The following is a 21,633-nucleotide window of genomic DNA, read 5'->3' as shown; positions in this document are numbered from 1 at the left end:
GAAAAGCCCTCTTCTACTGTAAAAGTTTCCAGCCAGATCTGTTTTTTTTTTTTCTCTTCTTATCCTCCTTTCTCTATTATTTCCTAAATCAATGAAAGCATGGCTGCTGAATGCTGAGTCAGGGAATGTCCCAGGCACTCTGTGTACGAAAAGAAGTATAGTCTTGTAAGCCCGGTAAATCAGGAGTCAACATTTTTCTTTGCAGACACATATTAGACTTAATGGGATGAATTAGTAAATCTAGAAATGGACCTGTTTTAGAGCCAAGCCTATCATTTTTATAATAGTGTAGCATTTTCGAAGCATAATTCTGTAGTTCTTACAATTTGGAGCTGCCAGGCTCACTGAGGAAGCAGCCACTTTAAGGGAGGGTTGGATAATCAGAACCACTTATTGCTTACAGTGTAATTAGCCCAGCACTGGAAGGTCGGAGTCTCAGTTTCCTGACCCCAGAACTACCAGTTGTTGGCTGGACAACATCAGGTGAATGGACTTAACTCTCTGAACTTCTTCAATACTTGAGAAGTTTGGGTGAAATCATTTTCAAGATCTTTTCCAATCTTAATCCCCAGTAATGAGTGATGTCACTCCCCTGGTAAAGATGCTATAGTTATAGTCTCTTTACTCGTTTCTGCTGTCAGAGTCATCGGTGGTACCCAGCAGTGAAGGGACTTCTGGTGACTTTCTTAATGAATATCTGCTTTTTAATCTGCCTCGCATTTATGCTCTATCCTTTCTGTAATCTAACTCTGATTTTCCGTGGAGACATACCCAGGCTATCTGCATATGTTGATGGGCATGGACCAATCTGAGTGACTCACTACTTTTCAAGAGCTCTCGAGAAGAGACCTCTTGGACTGGAACCAATACCCAGACTACAGAGCTGAAAGATGGCTTAAAAACCATGTCCTCATGTCATCAGTCTTGACTTCTCTTGAAAGCAGAGCCCGAGATGAGAACCTGTTTATTCGAGATGTTCTTCCAGGAAGAAGGAGTGAGGAAGTAGGGAGTATAAGGAGGAAGAAAAAGAAAAGCCCATGTAAGGGGTCGTTTTCATATTTCAGCACCATGCTCGTCAGGACTCACGCCTGCACACTCTCTGACCCAGAGCCTTCTCCGGTGCTGCAGGAGCCTCCTCAGCCTGCGTGCAAGTCAGCCCAGGTGTGTGGGGGACTCAGCACACTCAGGGAAAAACTGCAACCAAGGCAGGGCAGGGTCTTGTAGGTGAACACTCTAGCCTCCAAGTCTGAGGGGCATGATCGTGTTCCCACAGTCTTGATATATAGAGCCGGATCTCTGGATATAGACAGAGATTAGGGTATATATATACATGAAGGTGAGGATTGAAAGTGTGTGATGGGTGAGACCCCCCCACCCCAACCCATGGAGAGATGGCAAGGTGAGCCCACAAAGACATAAATAACCAGAGATGTATTAAAAGTTCTTGGAAGTCATTGAATGAAAGTTGATGTGCTTGGGAAAAGTAATCCAAATTAGATGTATAAGATGATAGACTTTAAGAAATGAGGTCCTGTTCTTTGAAGGTTTCATCCCAATGAACTCCAGGTCAAAGTGGTCCCTAAAACAGACATAAAACAAAGCAGGGAATGACACCAAAATTTCTCCTATGTGATGGGCTATGCACTTTGCAGCTGGACCTTAACAAGAGTGTAATAGAGCAGAAAGATGCAAAGAGAGAGAGTGGATGTGCTCCGAGTGCTTACTCTGTGCCAGGAATCATGCATACCGTTTGCCACTTTATCTTGGGGCCACCGCATGAGATAGGTGCTGTTGTCATATCCCTTTAAATGTAAAGCAAAAGAGACTCAGAGAACTTAAACAGCTACCCACAATCACATGGCTAGCAAGTGACAGAACCCAGGTCTTCCCAATGCTAAACTCTTTACTATCTCCACTATGAGGATTATGCTATGTAGTCTTTGTTACAATATGCTACACTTTCTTAAAGAACAATAATTTGTATACGTGTTTTATCCCCTACACATGTGATCAATGGCAGATTCCAAACTTATTTTCTAATTATGAATTATGCAACATAGCATAGTGAATTATGAGTAAAATTTGCTTAATAACTGCCTATGAGGAAGAGAATTTCTATTGAATAAATGTTGGCTAGATCATAGTTTGACCCCTCCTGATTCTAATAATTAGGGTTGTTGTTAAGCAGATTATTTATTCCTCTCATCCACTCACCATGCATAGAGTGTATTCCCTACACACTGATGTTGGGCTTGGCCATATGACCTATTTTGACAACAGAATGTTAATAGACATGAAACAAGCAAAGGCTTGAAATGTCCTTGTATGGTTGGACTTTTCCTTTGCACTTCCACCATTACCATTAGAGAAACCTGTCCTAGGAGAACTTCTGAGAGACACGTAGAAGAGAGTTGTTCCAACTGACCTATGACCTGCAGGTTAAAGCGGAGCTACCACAGCTACCTGCATAGCCATTTCATGCCACGGAGTTCTGGGGTAGTTTGTTATGCAGCAATAGCTGACTGATGCAATTATTTTAATATAAAGTATAAACACTGATAGTCCTGATGTGTTCATTAATTCAACTAATATTTATTTGGTAGTTACTGTAGTGGGCCCTAGAAATAAACTTACAAATAAAATATGCACAACCTTGTTGTCATGGCCTAGTGGGGGAAAGAAGTATTTCAATAAAGTATTAGAACAACATGTTGTTAGAGCTCTGATGGGGAATCATAAGAGGGTATGGAAACCACAGCAAGGACATCACCCTATTGTGGGTTTATGATAAAGAAAGATTTATAGGAGAAGCAAAATCTCATCTGAATCTGAAGAGGAAATGATATTCAGGTTAGTCAGGGTAGGGGGACACTTGGGAAGGAGAAAGAGATATGGGAAGAGAGAATGTCACAGGGAGAAAGAGAGGATTAGCATGTGAAATGTCCCAGGAGAAAGACACTAAGTCTACCAGGGAATGTGAAAGCTTTTGGATAAAAAAGGCAAAAGGAAGAGTGGATAAAAAGTCAGGACGGAGAGGTGACTGAACTCAGACAATGTAAGCACTTGTAAGTCTTCTTAAGAAGTTTGGATTCCCTTCTAAGATAACGAGACGATAAGGAATTGTTTTATTAAACTTTAAAAAAAATTCAAGTACTTTTCTTCTTCCAAAATTATAAATAACTTATTTTATGCAAATAACACATTTTGAAAATTTTAGGGCAAAGTAAAAATTTTAAAGATCCCTTCCAGCATCAACACACCCCCTCGAACGATGAAGCGCTGGAGCATTTCAGTTACCCAAGAGCTCATTTCATGTTCCTGATCGGCACACTCAGAGGACCACGTGGATAATTTAATGTTAGGGTGTGAACGTGTACTTTTCTCCACTCTTTATTGCTGGCTTCAGACGTTGCTATGGGTACCCAATATCTGTTCCAGAAATTGACGTTAGTGTTTACTAAAGTGGGCAAAGAAGAAGAAAATCTTTCACAACTCATAATTTCCCCATGACCTGTCCTCTTGGAGTTTTCCCAGATCCCAGTCATCCCCTGAGCTTCTCCGCATGGAGACTATAAACTCCACAAAGGCAAGAATTTTCACTCTTGTCTGTTTGTTTACCGCCCAGCACGCAGTAGGAACGTAGTGTATAGTAGCTGAATACGTGAACAAGTGGGTGACTGATTGACTTGCTCATATAAATCCCAGTTAGCTGATCCAGGTCAGCTTCCTCTACTAGACTGAGTTTCTGGGGTTGTAACGCAGATCTTATTCTTCTCTGTGCCTTCGGTACCCATCACAGTGCCTGACAGACAACAGACATGCAGTGGACATTAACGTCTTCTTGAATGAATGAATTAATACATAAATAAATGAAAAAAAGTAATGAATTACATGTAGAGCAGCTGCTGACTAGAAATAAGTTGGAGTCCAAAGAATTCAGTATCAGCACAGAAACATTAGTTTAAGGAAAGTGGGTTGAATTGCTGAAGCAGAGACTGAAAGACATGGGCAAACAAAAGAACAAATGCTGGGGGGACAGTATAGCTCAGTGGTAGAGGGCCTGCCTAGCATGCTCAAGGTCCTGGGTTCAATCCCCAGTAACTCTATTAAAAATAAAAAAGTAAATAAACCTAATCCCCCCCCCAAACAAAACAAAACAAAAAGAACAAATGAAATGGGAAAAAAAGTAAGTAACCAAAAAAAAAAAAAAAAAGAGAGAGAGAGAGAGAGGAACAGCATGCCTCAGCTCTTTCTGTCCTATCTGCTTGGGATATTTTCAGCTTAATTTGCTCAATCTGCCTTCTCTGGATGCTCCTCCCTTGATCATTAAGACTCAGCCTAGATATATATTACTGTGATATTTTAATTCCTATAATGATGAAGATGATAATAATTACCTAGACCAAATTATCTTTTATCTTTCCTTGAAAGGCATATGAAGAGAAGGTAGGTGTGGACAGAAAATAAGTATTTCCCACTCGGTTTCTTATTGCGACAAGTCTTCTGGCTTTTAGGTGAAGAAGACAGTCTGGTGATCCTGACCTTCCCCTGTGGTTTTGTAAAAAATGTTGGTTTCCACCCGTTTTCCAGACTGCCTGCTTGGGAGCTCTTTAAGGGAGCACAGCTGGATTGTGCAACATTTCTTCTGGGAACTGTGCTGTGCCTGGGAAACCCTGACCAACATTGTGAGGCCCCAGAGCTCACACTCTCATCCTGGACCGCTCTGTCTCCTGGTGGGGATGCTCCTAAACAGAGCTTCAGATCTGATGCCTGATTTCAATGCTGCTAACATGATAGGGAGAAAACAAAAGTGGTCCATGCAGAGAGATGTCTGTGTCAAAGCTGGTTGGGGAAGGTCTCTCAGGTGCTTTGTGAGACGTCTTTCACAATAGGAAGGCTGCCAACGAGATGTCTCTGGTTTGATTTATGGTGTGAACTGTGTATTTACTTGTCCATTTTAATTCGAATAACAGACATTGCCTCACCCTTGTGCAGCTCCGCCCGCCTTCCATTCATTCTGGAAACACTCATCTGGGGAGTGTAGGTTTGTTCTGGGCGCTCTAGCCCTGATGAGGTATCGTGCAAATCTCTCAAATTGGAGACCCCAAATCCCTGAGAACAGAGCTGGTGATGAGAACACAATAGCTTTCTTTCCTTTCTTCCACCCAAAACACTTATTGAGGGGGAACTCTGAGCACAGAACTGCATGAAACCAGAGGAGTACAGAGAAAGAGACGGAGGATGGAGAATGCTCGAGTGTGTACACTGTGACAAGCATTCGGTTTGACCCAGTCATGTACAATTTTTCCCCAATGAAACACTGCAAGATTGTATTATTATCCTGGTTTGTTCACCACAAGAGAAAAATAGAGGTTTAGGAATATCAAGTAACTTGTCCAGGTTCATACACCCATTAAGCAGCTGCAGTAGTAAAGGCAGGAAGCACACCTGGGTGTCCCCAGAGGGGCTCTGGAGCCTCACTGACACCTCAGTGTCATTACAGTCACGATGTCGCCGTCTGTTAACAGAGGGCTATTCCCCAGTAGGCTCCCACTGTGGAAAAGAAGTCAGTCCTCCACAAGGTGAATTTAAAGCACCATCTGGACAGAGGAGAGGGTTTTTTAAGAGGGTCATACCAGGCTTACAATGCGCTTCTCCAAGGTCCCAGAAACCGCTCCCCAGACTCAGCCATGTATCTGGGCAGCCCAACCAAAAAGAAAATCATAAAACTAATAGGAGAAAAGGGTCCTAAGGAACAGTCCCAAAAGGCATGAAGAGGTTACGGCTATGGAATATGGTGCGAAGGGGAGATGGAGGGCCAGGCAAAGTCAGGGACCTTGGACAGTCCAGTGTGTAAACTGACCCCAGAACCCAAACAACAGTAAATAAAGGAGCTTAGAAAGCAGGTTTTATCCAGACAGGCGTCTGTGAACCCCAAGGATGCAAGCTGTGGGTGAGGGTGGCAGCACTAGCTTGGGACTGCGGCAGTAAGTAGGCTGATGAGATGAAATGAAGCTGATGGGGGACAAGTGGAGGGCTTCGGGTGGTGGGGGAAGGGCAGGCCTTTTAGGGGATGCTCTAGGCACACCTGAAGGCTGAGACAGAGCGAGTCTTGCGAACAGTCAGGAGAGGAGCATTTCAGGGAGAAGGTGCAGCAGGCACAAACTCTCCCACACAAGGGAATGTTCAAATAATGGAATGGAAGTGAGTTCCGTCATAATAATTAATGCAAAAATTAAAGAGCAGAAATTAAAGAGCTTAGAAGCGAAGGATACTTCACAGTATCCAAGGCGATGGGAAGCAGCTACACTTTTATTCTAAGAGTAATGGAAAGCCACTTTAAATATTAGAGCATTAGCTAAGTGTTACAATATAGTAAGATTTCCAAGGCCCTGCGCTAGTGAGACTGCGCTGGTCATGATGAGATAATGACTCTGCCACTTAAACTCTTCACTAATGGGAGGAGCCAGGCTGAGGTCTGACTCTTAACGTGCTCGTAAACGCCACCCCAGAGGCTTCCAGGGAGCCCTCTCACCCCATCCAGAGCACAAAATATGTGATCAGACACCCAGAGTTCAGTTTCTGGCTCCACCCCTTACTAACTGTGTGATCTTGAGAAAATTGGTTAATCTCTCTTTCCTCATCTGTAAAATGAGGATGATAGTGACAGAATCTCACACCGTGACATGAGGGTTTCGTGAGTTCTCATGTACGCTCACAGCAATGCCTGGCGCATGGTAAGAGCTCTTTAGTGTTAGCTCTTAGTATTGCTGTGATTACATCGGATTTTCAGGTCCAGTAGGTGAGACAAACACACAAGAGGATCTTTGTCCTCAATTCAGAGCTGGGGAGACATGATCTCACTTTGATAAATAAAAAAATACACACCCTCAGGTTGAAGACACACCATGGAAATAGTTTCTCCGAGATGCTGTCTGGATGTACTGAAAGAGGGGACAGTGCAGGGCCAGGAGACCAGCCCCACGTGATCAGCCGGCAGAGAACTTGGGCTGGGTCAGCAGTGAATCCTCTGAGTTTCTCAGTTTGTGTCAGTTCCTCTGCAGAATCATGGCTTCTCAACCAACCAAGCTTTGGATGTTTTTGGCAAAGGCACCAGTTGAATCACTCTGCGGGTCCACCTGTTTCATATCACATCACTTCTGCAGGCTTTTGGCACAGGGAGGAGCCCCTGCAGCTGCTCTTCTGGAACAGAGGGGGAGTATGCAGGCTTGGGGGCCTCCAGATCTTCTCCCTTGAACCTTGGTTTTCCCATCTGGGAAGTGGGGTAACTTGCTCATCCTGTGAGGATCAAACAATGTGATACACATAAGGTGCCTCATGTATAATGTATGGTCAGAGTATGCCTTTCCTCTTTCCTTTATGTGGCTCGTAGGAAAGTTTCACTCAAGGAAATAGCTGAAGGGGAGACTTCTTTAGTCTCTAGAAGCTTCGACTATGTCCTGAACACCCCATTAAAACTGCTGGGACAGACTCCATGGTCATTAGGAAGGTTCATTTGCTCAAACACATTTATTGATCCCCTACTAGGCAATATGTCCTTCATATATACATATAGTTCCTGCAACAACCTTACTAGATAAATGCTATTATCATCACCATTTTAGATTAGAAAACTGAGGCTCAGACAGAGTAAAATTTCCTGAGATTAGAATTTGATGTGTCTGATTCCAGAGAGTTAGCTTTGAATTAACCGCCATTAGCTTCCATGCACTGCAGCACAGGGCTCTCCATCACTTTTGTAATTACTTCCAGCAGCACTTCACCTTCCCAGGGAGATGGTTTCTCTCCCTGTATCAGATCCACTGCTACAGTATGACGTTTAGTGACTCACGGAAAAAGAAGGACACCACCTAGAAGGAAGTTGGCCCAGAAGCAGCACATGACTTAGGAGAAGTTCCCCACTCACCCCAGCACCCACAGAAGGTAAGGCTGTCAGATGTCCGGAAGAACAACATTGCACACGCGGTTAAATCGTATCCGCTAACCCTAAGGGTGAGGGGAGCCTCTGGTGTCAGGGGATTCAGAAGAGGGTCAGGGAAGGCTTTGCTTGTGCCTGGGGGCCCGGCATCCCTCATTGCTTTGAACTCAGTCCAGGATGGGGATACCAGGAGAGAAAACACAGAAGCTGAAGGGAAAGCAGGATGAGGAGGTGTGGCCCCAGCCCTTTCACAGGTTGTCACTCTTCATGAAAGATCTTGTCTATGTTTTTAAAAATGCTGAGAAAGGCTTCTGACATTTAAGTTCCCAAACTCAAGCTACAGCTTATTCATGTCAAGAATAGTAATTATCATAGATTTCGTATTGGCTGCATTTTCCAAGGGCAGGGTTCTGCCGCAGTTCCAACTGAGCCTTCCATGTCATTGCACCTCCCAGCACATCCAGGTCCTACCTTGGGTTTCCTTGGATATGTGACTGCCTGAAAAAGGATGTTGTAAAAAGATGGTTTGATTATCCACACAAGACAGCTTAGATGGGGCTGAGTGAAGTCTCAGGGTGTGGTCTGGAGTCCTGCTGAAAAATCTCATTTCACCCTCACAATTACCATTAAGACTGATGATATGATTATTTTGGTTTTTAGGATTAGGAAACTGAAGCTAAGAGAAGTAATATCATCTAGATAAAATGATACAGCTTACCAGGAGCAGGGTAGGACTTGAATTCAAGTTCTTGTGATACATAGGCCCAAACCCTCAATGTTTTCATTAAGCTCCCTCCCTGTGAGGCCAAGCCATGGAGCTGGAGCCAGCTGGACACAGCACTTGAACTGAAATGAATGACTTTGAACTTGAATTGAGTAAGTGGAGTGAGACTTGGCTGAGCTTAAAATAATTCCCGGATTTGTAGTTTGACATTCAGTAGCTCTTCATCTTATTGTATTTGCTGTTAGTCATAAATTAATCAAACATGAGATGTGGTATCTACAGAGTTAAAAGCCAACATTCCTTTCTTATTTCCTTTTTTGGGTCCAACAAAATTACTATTTTACCCAAAGGAATGTAGTCAATCATGTCCAGAGGTGTTGACTTTAGAGGTCCTTATCTTACTATGAAACAACAAATAATCTCTGTTTGGGCACACATTTATCATGGCAACTAAATCTAAATAAAACTAAATAAAACTTAACTTCCTTTAGACTTTATCAGGCATCATATCACTACTTTCATGGTTAAGAATGCTTTTCAGCTATTTCCAACGTTAAAGGAATAAATATTTGGATTTTTTTCTAATTGTTTTCATTTGATCCACCATGATGGGACAAGCGAGCTTCTTTCATTATACCTTGGCTGTGGCATCACCCCCTAGACTGCTGTAACTTTCAGGACACATTGTAGGGGAGAAGGGAGAAGCCAGCACAGGTAGACTTAATGTTCCGGACACAGCTTAATATGGGGTTGGTCAGGGAATTTGTGGTCCTTACAGCAATGGCTCAGGAAGGCATGAGGACTTCCCAGGGAGAAGGTTGGGTGTAGTGGACCTGATCTGGCAGCGGAGACCCTGGCAGCTGGGAATCCATGTTCTGAGCAAGGCAGGGAGGAGCATCATGGCTCTTGATGGAGAACACAGGCCTGTGTTGGGAGGTACAGAGATTAGAGGGGCAAGAAGCAAAGAAAACAGAGAGTTATGTTGGAAACTAACTCACAAGAGCCTAGGGAAATGTTCAGGTGATCGTGTTTTGGTGCAGAGACACACTATGGCTCAAGCCAAAGCCAGCAGCTCCGGTGGAAGGATAGTTATCTAATTCTAGCATCTGTCTGCTGGAGACCTGGGGATCACTGCTGTCTTGTATACACTTCATTCAGTATTGGCTCAAGGACCAGCTGGGGCAGTGTCTGCGGGGGAACTGCCTTGACCACCTCTAGCTGGGTGGGAATGAGGAAGAGAGGAACTGACAACATCTAAGTGACTGACAAGATCTGAGTTTCTGCACTTGACTCATTTCAGTGTGTTTTGCTCCCCCCAGTTTGATGGCACCATCACTTTGAAAATCAGTCCAGTCACATGAGTAGTGGGTCCAGATACCTTAGTCATGTCATGGACCAAATTACTCATCCTGTGAGGATCAAACAACATGATACACATTGGGTGCCTCATGTATAATGTGCTTAAAGAGGGGGCAGTGCGGGGCCAGGAGACCAGCCCCAGCTGCATCTCTCCAGTCTCTGCCTGCATCTTTGTGTGTGTGTGTATCCGTGCGTCCTCGCCTCTTCTTATCGGGAGACCAGTCATTGGAATTAGAGCCCACCTTAACCCAGTATTATCTCTCTTAACCTGATTATATATGCATAGACCCAATTTCCAAATAAAGCCACATTCTGAGGTCTCAGATAGACAAGGATTGGGGTGGGGTGGGGACCAGTATTGAACTCACTACACTCAGGATGGACAGATCTGACCCCTATGATTTGGACTGCAGTAAAGTCAGCCAGGACCCCTCCGCATCTCCCTTTCCTCTGTGGAGTTTCTGGGCTCTGAACAACGCTGACACTTAATGTTGGGAGGCTCTTGCTTTCTGTTTCCACCCTGCTGGGTGCATTCTCATCTCTGTCTCCCATTTGGCAGATCCTAAACTTTAAAACCCTACACTTTCTCCTACTGAGTCATCTTCCTGCTGAAAACTCTTGGGGACCCCCCAGTCCAGCTGTAGTTCTCAAACTGGAGCAACAAGAGGATGATGTGGGCCAGGGTACATGAAGTTTAAGAAAAAGAAGGCAAATCTTACCGCGTTGTAAATTTTTCTGAGAGATCTTGGTGGAAAACCAATTTTAATTAAAAGAAATGTAGTTATGTTGAAGAAATCCATGCTCAATGTATACGGCTTTTTAAGAATAAACACAAGAGATTTCAAATACATTACATACATTTCAAGCTTGTGTTGAACTGCTTGGGTTGCTTCTCTCTGGAGATTCTCAAACGTGATTGTGTGGCTCTAACCTGGGGCACGTTAGTGGGAGGGGGAAAGATTCTAGCCCCTTGGCTTTTTGGACAAGACCGTCTTTGATGTGGCCCTGCTTGCTGGTCTAGCTGGTCTACCCCTTTTCTATCCATCACCCACTCAGTGCTCTACATCCTGCGACACGAGCCTCCTTAAGAAACCCACACTCCTTCAAGCCTCTGTGTCCCTGCATACACTGTACCTGCTGTCTGAATACCCTTTGTTCATCTTATCAAGACTTCTAGATTTCCAGGAAACTTCCTGGATTCTTCTAGATAGAATTAAGCTCCCTTCTGTTGTGACCCTCCTGTGCTGGCCTGTGACCTTCAAGCACACGTAGCCCTTTGCTGTTGTCCTGTCGATTTCCCTCAAGGACTGTGAACAATGTGGGGCAGTAAACACACTTTTGTCATCATAATTTCCCCAGCATCTGACAGATGGCCTTGAGTAGGCTTTGCTCTCCATGTCTTAGTACGTACTGAATGAAAGAATGCATAACGGGTCAATGAATGAATCGAGACCTCCACTGGAGTACACAGGCATTTCCATTAAGATTCCTGTATGTTTCTGCTGTAACATGTTATCACAGACTTAGTGGCTTAAAACCACACACACTGATTCTCTTACAGTTCTGTAGGTAAGTCTGAAAGGGGTCTCTCTGGGCTAAGAATCAAGGTGTCAGGAGGGCTGCCTTCCTTGGAGGCTCTGGGGAGAACTCATTTCCTTGTCCTCTCCAGGTTCTAGAGAATGCCTGCATCCTTGACTGATGGTTCCTTCCTCCATCTTCAAAGCCAGCAGCATAGCATCATTAAATCTCTCCCCCGACTCTCTTGCCTCCCTTCCATTAATAAGAGCCCTTGTGATTCAGGACAACTTACTCATCCCAGTCGTATCTGCAAAGTCCCTTTTGTCATGTAAGGTTATATATTCACAGGTTCTGGGACTAAAGACCCAAACGTTTTCTGGGAGACGTAGGGTATTAGGAGCTGGACATCTATGGGGGTGCAGTTCTTTATTCTGCCTGCCACAATGCCCAGAGCCCAAAGTCCCCAGCCAATGACACAAAAGGGGCCAGTCTGCCTCCTCCTGGGCAAAGGAGCTTCAACAGTATTATCACGAGACCTTCACAAGGGCTGGGCTTGGAGTCTCACCCCTGAACCTGTAACTATGCTAAGACATCCTTCCTAGGCTCCTCTAACTGCCCAAATAAATGAGTCCCTTGGAAATGCCTTGAATCTGCTCACCAAATGTGCAGGTCAATGAGTTGCCAGCTAGAATAGCTCTTAAGGTGAGAGAACAAAATGTGCAAAGGCGGAATTCAACTTGGAAGATGATTCTGACATTAGCTCATTAGCTCAGCAGCCACGCCCTTCCAAGGCAGAGAGGGTGGGGTGTGTGCAGGGGCCCAGGAAAGGCCCAGGAGGCACGAGTTCTCGCCATGCTTACTTCTTCCTGATGCTCCTTCTTTACTTGGTGCAGAAACGAGCCTCTGAAGGATGAAGCCTTGGGGTGGCAGTAGGGGTGAGGAGTGGGAAGGGCGGAGGGTGCTGGGCGAGTGGAGTTGGGGAATCATACTCCTTTCTTCTCCCAAATGTGTGCTGGACACCAGCCACGAGCCAGGCACAGTGTTTGGAACTCAGGAACAGACAAGGTGCCCGGAGAACCTACAACGGCAGATGAACATAGGGGTGGCATTGAGATGGGGTGGCTGGAGAGGGGAAGGCTGAACAGTGGAGGACAGAAGTAGCGGCTCCCAGGTTCCAAGCTGGACCGCTGGTGTGGCCGTAGCACTTTGAGGCAGGACCACGTGATGTGACATGAGCTGGTACTGGTGTCTGGAGGCAACCAAGGAGTCCAGCCGCAGCCGCAGCTTCTAAAATCTCTCCCCAGTCGTCAGCATTTTCTGGCTACTGACCTGCAGGGTGTTGATGGACAGCTGGTAGACTCCGATCAGCCCCCCTCACCTAGTGTCATCTCTGAAGTTGGTGCCTGTACTTACATTGAAGTGAGGACTGAAGGAGAGAAACATATAAAGGGCCACAGTTGCTACGTGCACCCACCTTGCCAACCCAGGGACCACATCCATGGGGCTGCTGGGACATGGGGCCTTCCCCAGCCTTTGTTCTCATCCCAGGGACATCCATTAAATGTCCCTTCCTTAGAGTAACTATCTGAGCCACACTATTCATGTAGCCCGCCTGCACCATTTAGTCTCCATCCTAGAACTGCGGGCAAGACCTTCAGAGCCCACTTCAGGCTTGAGATTCCTTTTCTCTGTCCGTTGGGCTTTGTCTGGGTCCCTGTGTGTGTCCTTGTCTATGAGGACAAGGACTTTGTCCACTGCTGGGGCCCCATTGTGTAGGGCTCTGTAAACATGCGCTGCATGAATAAACCCATTCATGCTTGATGTATTTTCAAGTGTGTTTCTTCTGTTTCATAAGAGGTTTCTGTCAAAGATGCCAAATCTAGAAATACTTGGTTGAAGCCAGGCTGAGCATTAGGGTCAATAGGAGCAGTGGCAAAGCAAAGTCCTTGGGGTCCGAGGTCAGAGAACCCAGGTGGGAATTTGGCCTCCACGCCTACCTGGATGATGAGCTCCTTGAGCACAGAGACTGTTTCCAGTGCCTACAGCAGGGGCGAGTGTGGAGAGTTTGAAGAATGTAGACTTGCACCTTGTCCCTTTGCACTGTTCCCACTTCTGCTAGAGTGTCTCCTCCGTGGACTACAGGAAGTCTAGCTGCTTGTGTGTGATCCCATTGCCTGCCTTCCTTGCGTTCTTATTAATTTTTAGGAAAACAAATGCATCTACTGTGATTCCAACATTATTGTGTTATTTAGTGCCCTTCTTTCCACCCCAAGAGAAGGGTGATGACTTAGCACTTTGATACACTCCGAGTTATTTCGACCAAGTGGATGGTGAAATGTCCCTGCTCCCTGGAGTTTTCCATTCTAGCAAAAAAGCCCAGGGCTGCAGCAGCTTGTAAATCCTCCCACAGTCTTTTGACTTTGCAGAGATGGGCCCCTGCTAACAAACTGACCCATCAGACTGATGTCCTCCTTCCCTATTAGTGAGCAGGACTCTCTAGCCCAGTCTCACTTCTAATTGGTTACTTTCTGGGGCAGAAAGCTGAGCGTGGCACAATTAAAGTGCCTGTTTGTTTATGCCCATTTGCCTATGATAGAAAAGCCGCTCATTTTCCAACAAAAAAGCTGGTGGTTTCTATTGGTCTCTCTTCAAAACCAATTTTCCTCCTTCTTCTCCTTGGTCTTCCTCCTCGCCTCCCTCCTGGGGTCTAATCCTTGCTCTTCCAAATGCTTCTTGAGTGACTTTGTTTAAGTTATTTAACCTGCTTGTGTTAAATTTCCTTCCATCTAAAACAACAGTCCCTACTTAGAATTCTATTTTTAATACCAAGTGAGAAAATGCCTGTGACATCCTTGACAGCTCAGTATGTAATAACTGAGAACCACTCCTCTTTCTCATCCTTTCATTCACCCCCTTTCTCCGTCCTCTTCTTCTCTCTTTGTTATGCACTCTTTCTGTTACATGCATCATTCCTCACTTTTGACCTTCTTTTTTATCTCCCCTTTGTAACCCACCTCTAGTGATTATTTAATAATCAGTCTGATCAGAAGTTGCATTACCATTCGTCTAAAATGTCTGATCAAGTTCCAGGGTCCTTTGAACTAGTGAGCATCAATAAAGGGTTAGCCCATAAGAGCACTGATATTTATGGCCTGCTCCAGCAGCCACTGGATGGCAGAAATAATCACAAAGGGGTTTATGTTTCTCTGATCAAGATGTGGAAGCATCAAAGAAAAAACCTCTTAATCTAGGGTAGGATTTTTCTAGGGACAAAGCAAGTAAGAAATACGGCTGTAACACTAGGACTCGCATCCTCTCTCTTCAGAATTGAGCAGGGGCTCATAAATTGCTTTCCCAGTGTCTTCAGGCCAGCTGTGAGCTGTGTTTGCTGACTCTCTGAATCATTGGCCAGCATGTCGGCACCTGGTTAACTGTGGAAACATTTCCATTGTCTGTTTGGGAGAGAAATTTGGTTTTCTGAAGGAAGATACTATTTGGCAAATCAGAGTTTCCTGTCAAGAGATGGCTGCCCTTCTACTCCCTAAATGCTTCCTCAGAGGGCATTATGGCATTCCGTCAGCTTGCAGCGTTGTTTGTTAAAATTTCCTCAATTTGAGGAAGCAGAGAAATTTTTCAGAGTGATTATTTTTTCATTTGTATGCCAAAAGGCCCGTTTTTAAAAAATTATTCTCCCAATCCTGAGTGTCTCTATGTAGCTATGTAGGCAATAAGAATACTTGTAAGTGGAATATTCACACCCCTGTAAGTGCAACACCAATACTTATTGGTCACGGAACAATTACAAGTATGCGAAGTTGTAAGAAGTTTAGTCCTGCCCTGTCTTGGGCCTGACACAGTGCTGGCCTCACTGCATACACGGTCTGTTTAACCCTGCACAGTAATTCTGCAAAGCTGAGTTTCCAGTTCCCATTTGCGCAAGTGGAAACCAGGGCAGTGAAAAGGTACAAGGTGTCGGTGCAAACGGAGGAAGGCGGGGTGGACTTTGTTAACGTAGCAAGGGTGGGGCAACGAAAGTGAGTGGACCTGGCCCCTCAGGACGTGGGTCCTGGGAACATCCCCGCCTGCCGCGGGGCCTCAGACAGGACATTTCATCTCTCGCGCTTCAGCGTGGTCACCAAGGTGTGCAAGTGGGGATGCTGGTCCCGGTCCTGCCAGCCACACCAGTTTGGGGTGAATACCAGGTAAAACAGCAAGACAGAAAACCAATTTATTCTGTATGTAAAGCAAAGAGAAGCTTCGGTATGTAGTTACTATTATGTTATGAATGGAAATGGCATCTGAGGGAAAGGAACTGACATTAATGGAGCTTTACAATGACTTGGCAGGATTTCAAACGCTTTCCCTTGTGTTGTCTCATACGAACCTCACAGAAAGCCAAGTTGATTTATTACTTACTTGACATATACGGAACCCCTCTAAGGGTGTGGAGTTAAAGTAACTTGCTCAGTGATACACAGTAAATAAACAACAAATGTGCAGTCTTGTAATAGGGGAGAACAGACCTGACTCCATAGTGGGTCTGTTTCTTTTAACCATTGTATTCTGTTGCTTTTGCTAAAAGTTAATCACTAAAGGGAAGTTGCCCATACGCTTAAATTACACACACTGGCCCATCTCCAGGAACCCTGGCTCCCACGTAATGAGCGTTAAGCTAAAATACTTTTGTTTTGCTCACAGGCCCACCTGTGAATGACTGCAGGAGGGAAGAAATGAACACATCCTCTCCAGAGACTGACCGGAACCAGTCTTAGTAAGTAACCAGTTGACTTTATTCTCCCCCTACCATTCCTTTTAATATAAAAGAAGCCTGAATGCTAACTCAGGTAAGATGGATCTTTAGGACACTAGTCCACCATCTTCTCAAGCTGCTGTCTTTCCCAATAAAGTCGCTGTTCCTTGCCCCAACAATTCATCTCTCAATTTATTGGCCTATTGTGGGATGAGCAGTACAAACATAGGCCTAGTAACAGTCTGAACCTCTCTTTCCAACAACAGAAGCTGTTTTTTCTATTATATCATCCTGACAAAGCTGAATAAATGCTTCTCCTCTTCTTAAAAAAGGAAAAAAAGAAAGAAACAAGAATAATCTCAAATAAACCGCCTAACTGTACACCTAAAGGAACTGGAAAAAGAAGATATAAGTCCCAGTTAGTAAAAAGAAAGAAATCATAAAGATCAAAGCAGAAATAAATGAAATAGGGCTAAAAAAATTGAAAAGATCAATGAAACTAAGAGCTGGTTCTTTGAAAACATAAACAAAATTGATAAACCTTTAGCCAGACTCATCCAGAAAAAAAGTGAGGGAGGGCCTAAATCAATACAATCAGAAATGAAGAAGGAAAAGGTACAGCTGACACGACAGAAATGCAAAGGATCATAAGAGATTTCTGCGAACAATTATACACTTATAAAATGAACAACCTAGAAGAAATGGACAAATTTCTAGAGATGTACAATCTTTCAAGACTGAACCAGGAAGAAATACAAAGTATGAACAGGCGAATTACCAATAATAAAATTGAAGCAGTCATCAAAACACTCCCAGCAAACAGAAGTCCAGGACCAAATGGCTTCACAGTTTTATCCTAATTGGTGTCTCCCAAATTGCAATTCCCAAAACCCCAAATAAAGTTATTGGTTCTTTGCAGGCTACAGACTGATAAGTGTTGAACATAAGATTTATCTGCACTTCAGTTTCCTCGTCTGAAAGTGACCTCAAATGTCTGCTATGTGTAAAGCACACATCGCTGTCCCTGACTGTAGCAGGTCTTCGACTGGTGTGGGTTCCTCCTTCCCTTGCGCTGCCCCCGTGGTGGAGGAAGTCTCTTTGTGGGATTCTGGGGAGCTGGATCTTACATAATTATTTTTCCAGGTGAAGCCCTCAAGCTAATGGATGACTTCCCGCACCTTCTTTTATGATGAAGTGACAAAGATTTTTCTGATTGCTTTGTTTTTCCTTTTTATAAAGTAGCCAAGATAATAAACCTCATGCAATCCTGGCTCTGCAATACATTTTCATGCTAATTAATAGCAGCCTCAATGGGGTGAGTTTTTTAGGAAAATAAATTACGTATATTCAGGTGTCTGATTTTTACCGCCATTAAACTTAACTACCCTGTTTGTGTCTCTTTATTGCTCTTCTTTTATAAAGACCATAAAAAAGAAGCTACAATACTTCAGCCAGGGGCCAGGGAGGAAGCCGCCTTTTCATATTTCTAATAGCTTCAAATAAAATATGTTCAAGCACTCCCAGCCATCTGGCTACAGAAGGTTGTTTAGAGGGCCCCCCTTCCCCACCCCTGATTTTTATAAGCATCAATTCTGTTTTCCAATTCCTTGGCTGGATTAAATATATGTACTGCTCAGCCCTTTGGGTGATAAATGTGTTGATTGTGACCATTTCCTCTTTCCAGTTTCCAATTAACATGATTGGTATGGAATCTACAGAGACAGCTTAGGTCTTGAAACCTTCCTGTTGCAGTTCAGTAGCTGAGTCAGCACAGATTCCAACATCCCCTCCCCATCTTTGATTGTTTCCCTACTCACACACCTTTTGGAGTGTTTAACAATAGCTCAATATTATTTCCATCCATCTGGGAAAAAAAGAAAACCTGGATTTAAAATCTGCAGATGCAACTTGTCATTTTTCTTTAAAACATTCCATTGAATACAAGTAATTTTCTATAACATTTTCATACTATGGGCAGCTTCATATTTGCATGGGGAACAGACTGAGCTTCTAATCAGGCAGTATTACAAGTGATTGTGATGCTTTTCACAAATGCAAAGTGACATGGGAAAGGTAGAGAGTCATAAAGAAATGAGGATGGCTCCAGGGTGCTCATGAAGAACTGATTGCCTCTAACACCTGCATTATTCTAACAGCCCACATCCAAATCCCAAGATAAGGGTGGAAGATCTAAACAGAGGCTGACACTCCTCCTCTTTCCCTGCCTTCTTGTCATCCTCATCATCTTCCATCATCATCTTAGCACCAGTGGGAACTGTGGAAGGAATCCAGGTACGAGTCTGTGGGACCAAGCTTGACTGTTCTTGCCTCTGCTGCTTATAACCTTATTATTTTAGGTGGAATTACTTCTGTCCTTTAGTTCTAATTCCAGCATCTACAAAGAGAGAAAAAACCATAATACCCATCTCTCCTAGGTATGTTGTGAAATAATACGAGTGAAACAGCTAGCACAAAGCTGGTACACGTGTTGTTATCCAGTAACACAACAGCTAATTGCTGAGACTCTGGATCCAGAATGCTTGGGTTCAGATCTTGGCTTTGCCTCTTCCTGGCTGGATTGCCTTGGAAAAATTACTTAAACTCCACCTATGAAATGAGAATCATAATCATAGAACATATTTTATTGTTGTGAGATAAAATGAGGTAAAATGTGCCGAGGGTGTCAGCTGTGCGGTGTGATGTAAGTGTAATTATCATCTAAAACATTGTCAGTCACCTACTGTGACTTCCTTCGGTCAGCATTTGCGGGACATCTGGTCTATGCCAAGCACTCCTCTAAGCACCTGCTGTGGACCAAGGATGAATCACAGCCTTCTGTTTCAGCTCAGGCGTTGGACTCACAGGGCAGTCTTCTGTGTGTTTGCTCTCTGACCAGATTAACTCCCCTGTCATGAGTCCTCATTGAAACCAGCATGTCTACTTTCAGCATGTGTCACTGTTAGAACTTTCCATGGTGTGAGCTAATTCGGTTACTCTTCCATATACTAAACCCTGTATGCCCCGTGAGAGCAGGAACCGTGTCTGTTTTGGCTCAGTCACTGTTCAGTGCCGGGCTTGGTTGCATGCCAAGAGTTCAATCAATATTTATTGACTATGGAATGGAGGTAAAGTCCCCCTTTTGAGGACTTTGTATTTTGGCAGAGTTGTCAAACTTGGCAAATTCTGTGCTAAAGTTATATGTTAGTAAGGGCTGTAGAAACTCAAATGGTGAAGAACTCTATCCTTGGAATTGAGAAAATCTTCCTAGACCTTCCCAGGGTTTTGAAGGGTGAGTAGGAGTTCTTCAGGCTAAAAAGGGGAAAGGAGGCATTTCAGGCTGATAGAAGAGTATGTACTAAGGTATAAAGAAATGAAAGTGTGTTGGGGATTGATGGCTTGGCCAAAGCTCAGGCAGCATGGTAGGAGGGTCAGGAGACGAAGTCTAACATCGGCACTCTTGTCTCTTGAGCACATAGTTCAGTGCCTTGCATGTGTTTGCTGCTCAGTGAATATGTTTTCACTGAATGTTGAATGAAAGGGCCAGTGCTTATAGTTAAGGAGAATACGAAGTACTTGGCTGTGAATAAATAGACACAGTTGTTGCTGTATTATTTAAAGACACAGGTCCTGACTGCAGTAAATGACCAAATGGAACAAATATGGTTTACATTAGAGAGATGTGTACTTTTAGCTCCTAAGAAGTCTAAGTATAAACAGCATAGGGTTGGTAAAGCAGCTCCGTGGCACTGGGGACCTGGGTTCCTTTTATCTTCTTGTTCTGCCATCTCAATACCGCTTCCATTTCTGGGTCCATGGCGGCTGCTTCAGCTGTCATCAGGCTGCCACCCACGTGGGCCAGCGGATTGGGGGAGGGAACAAGGAGGCTGCTACCTTTTTTCAGCTTCTCCTCCCAGTGGCCAGAAACTTGCTGCAGGAGAGCGGGGGTGGGGAATAAAGTCTTGAACTGTGTGATGGTTAATTTTATGTATCAAGTTGCCCGGGACACGCAGATGCCTGCATATCTAATTAAATATTTATTTCCAGGTGTTTCAGATAAGGTGTTTCAGGAAGAGGTTAGCATTTGACTGGTGAGCTGAGTACAGCAGATGGCCCCTCCCAGTGTGCGTGGTTAGCATCCAGTCCGCTGAGGACCGGAATAGAGCAAAATGGTGACAGGAGATTAGATACGTTCTCTCTCTTTGCCCGGCTGGTTAAGCCGAGGCTTTGATCTTCTCCTGCCCTCTATGCTGCAGGTCTTTGGAACCAGTTTGGAATCCACACCATCACTAGTCTGGCTCCCAAGCCTTCAAACTACACCACCAGCTTTCCTGGGTCTCCAGTTTGCAGATGCAGATCATGGGACTCAGTATAATTCCATGAGCCAGTATCTTATGATGAATCTCTTTCTAATATCTCTCTCTATATATATCTGTATGTTTCTATCACCTACCTACCTACCTACCTACCTATCTTTCTATCTATCATTCCCTATTGGTTTTGTTTCTCTGAGGAATCCTGACATTATAAGCTAAGGGACCACATGCCCAGCTGAGATATTAACTACTATAGAGGAAGTAAAAACAAGCATGAGGGTGGTGCTTGGACAGCTCTGCTTCAGTTGGTTTCTATGCATGGTCAGCCTGCTGAAACAGGAGTCATCGGAAAATTTATAAATATGAAACTGGAGACAGCAGGGCTCCTGGAAGACTTTGATTTAACTTGCATCCTTCCCCAACTGTGCAGCTGGACTTCAGCAAAAAAGAGAACTTCCTAGAAGAAAGGGCCAGTGCAGCTTACACCTGCTCACGTGAGAAGACACTCTGATGTGCAGACACCAGTTACGGGAGGTGTTGGGGTCATTTAGTGCTATTAAAACACAAAGCCTTAGAGCGAGCATTTCCCTTATGAATTTGAATTCCTCCTTTTGTATTATGAACGTGCTTTACAGCGTAGGAGGGGGATGGGCAGGCTTACAATCAGCACGATTTAGGGGCCATGGCGACATGGGGCTCACAGTCTGCCTTGCCTGTGACAGAGCCTCAGAGCGGGCTATGCTTAGGAATGCTCTCTATAATTGATGTCGCACTGGGGTTAGGGGAGGTTGGGAACTACAGAAAAATTAAAGAAATGCGGGGTCTGGGAAGGAGGGAAATTCACCGAACTTTGCCTAAGAGTGCATGCCAGATACTGATTCTCTGTCAAGCATCCTACAGGTAGCTCAACAGAAGGATAACCTAATGCAGAGAACTAATTAAAGAAAAGGCAGAAACCAGGGGCAGGTGAGGCGACTGGAGACTGATGACTACAGGAAGCTGCTTCCACTCCGAGGGCTCAGGAACCAAA

At 44.4% G+C, this 21,633-nt stretch overlaps 1 long non-coding RNA gene across 2 annotated transcripts in view; it reads left to right on the top strand.

The window, feature by feature from the left end:
* The window catches only part of LOC123613523 (uncharacterized), a 114,186-nt gene extending 97,846 nt beyond the window's left edge, over window positions 1-16,340 (top strand). For both annotated transcript variants that reach the window (XR_012502270.1, XR_006720883.2), the window contains exon 3: window positions 16,239-16,340. This is a non-coding gene — a long non-coding RNA (uncharacterized LOC123613523). The remainder of the gene's footprint in view (window positions 1-16,238) is intronic.
* Window positions 16,341-21,633: the final 5,293 nt, after the last annotated feature.

This window comes from Camelus bactrianus, chromosome 25, assembly GCF_048773025.1.
Source record: "Camelus bactrianus isolate YW-2024 breed Bactrian camel chromosome 25, ASM4877302v1, whole genome shotgun sequence".
Taxonomy (NCBI): Eukaryota; Metazoa; Chordata; class Mammalia; order Artiodactyla; family Camelidae; genus Camelus; species Camelus bactrianus.
The sequence above is the reverse complement of the archived record's forward strand: the minus strand, read 5'-3'. Positions and strand labels throughout refer to the sequence as shown.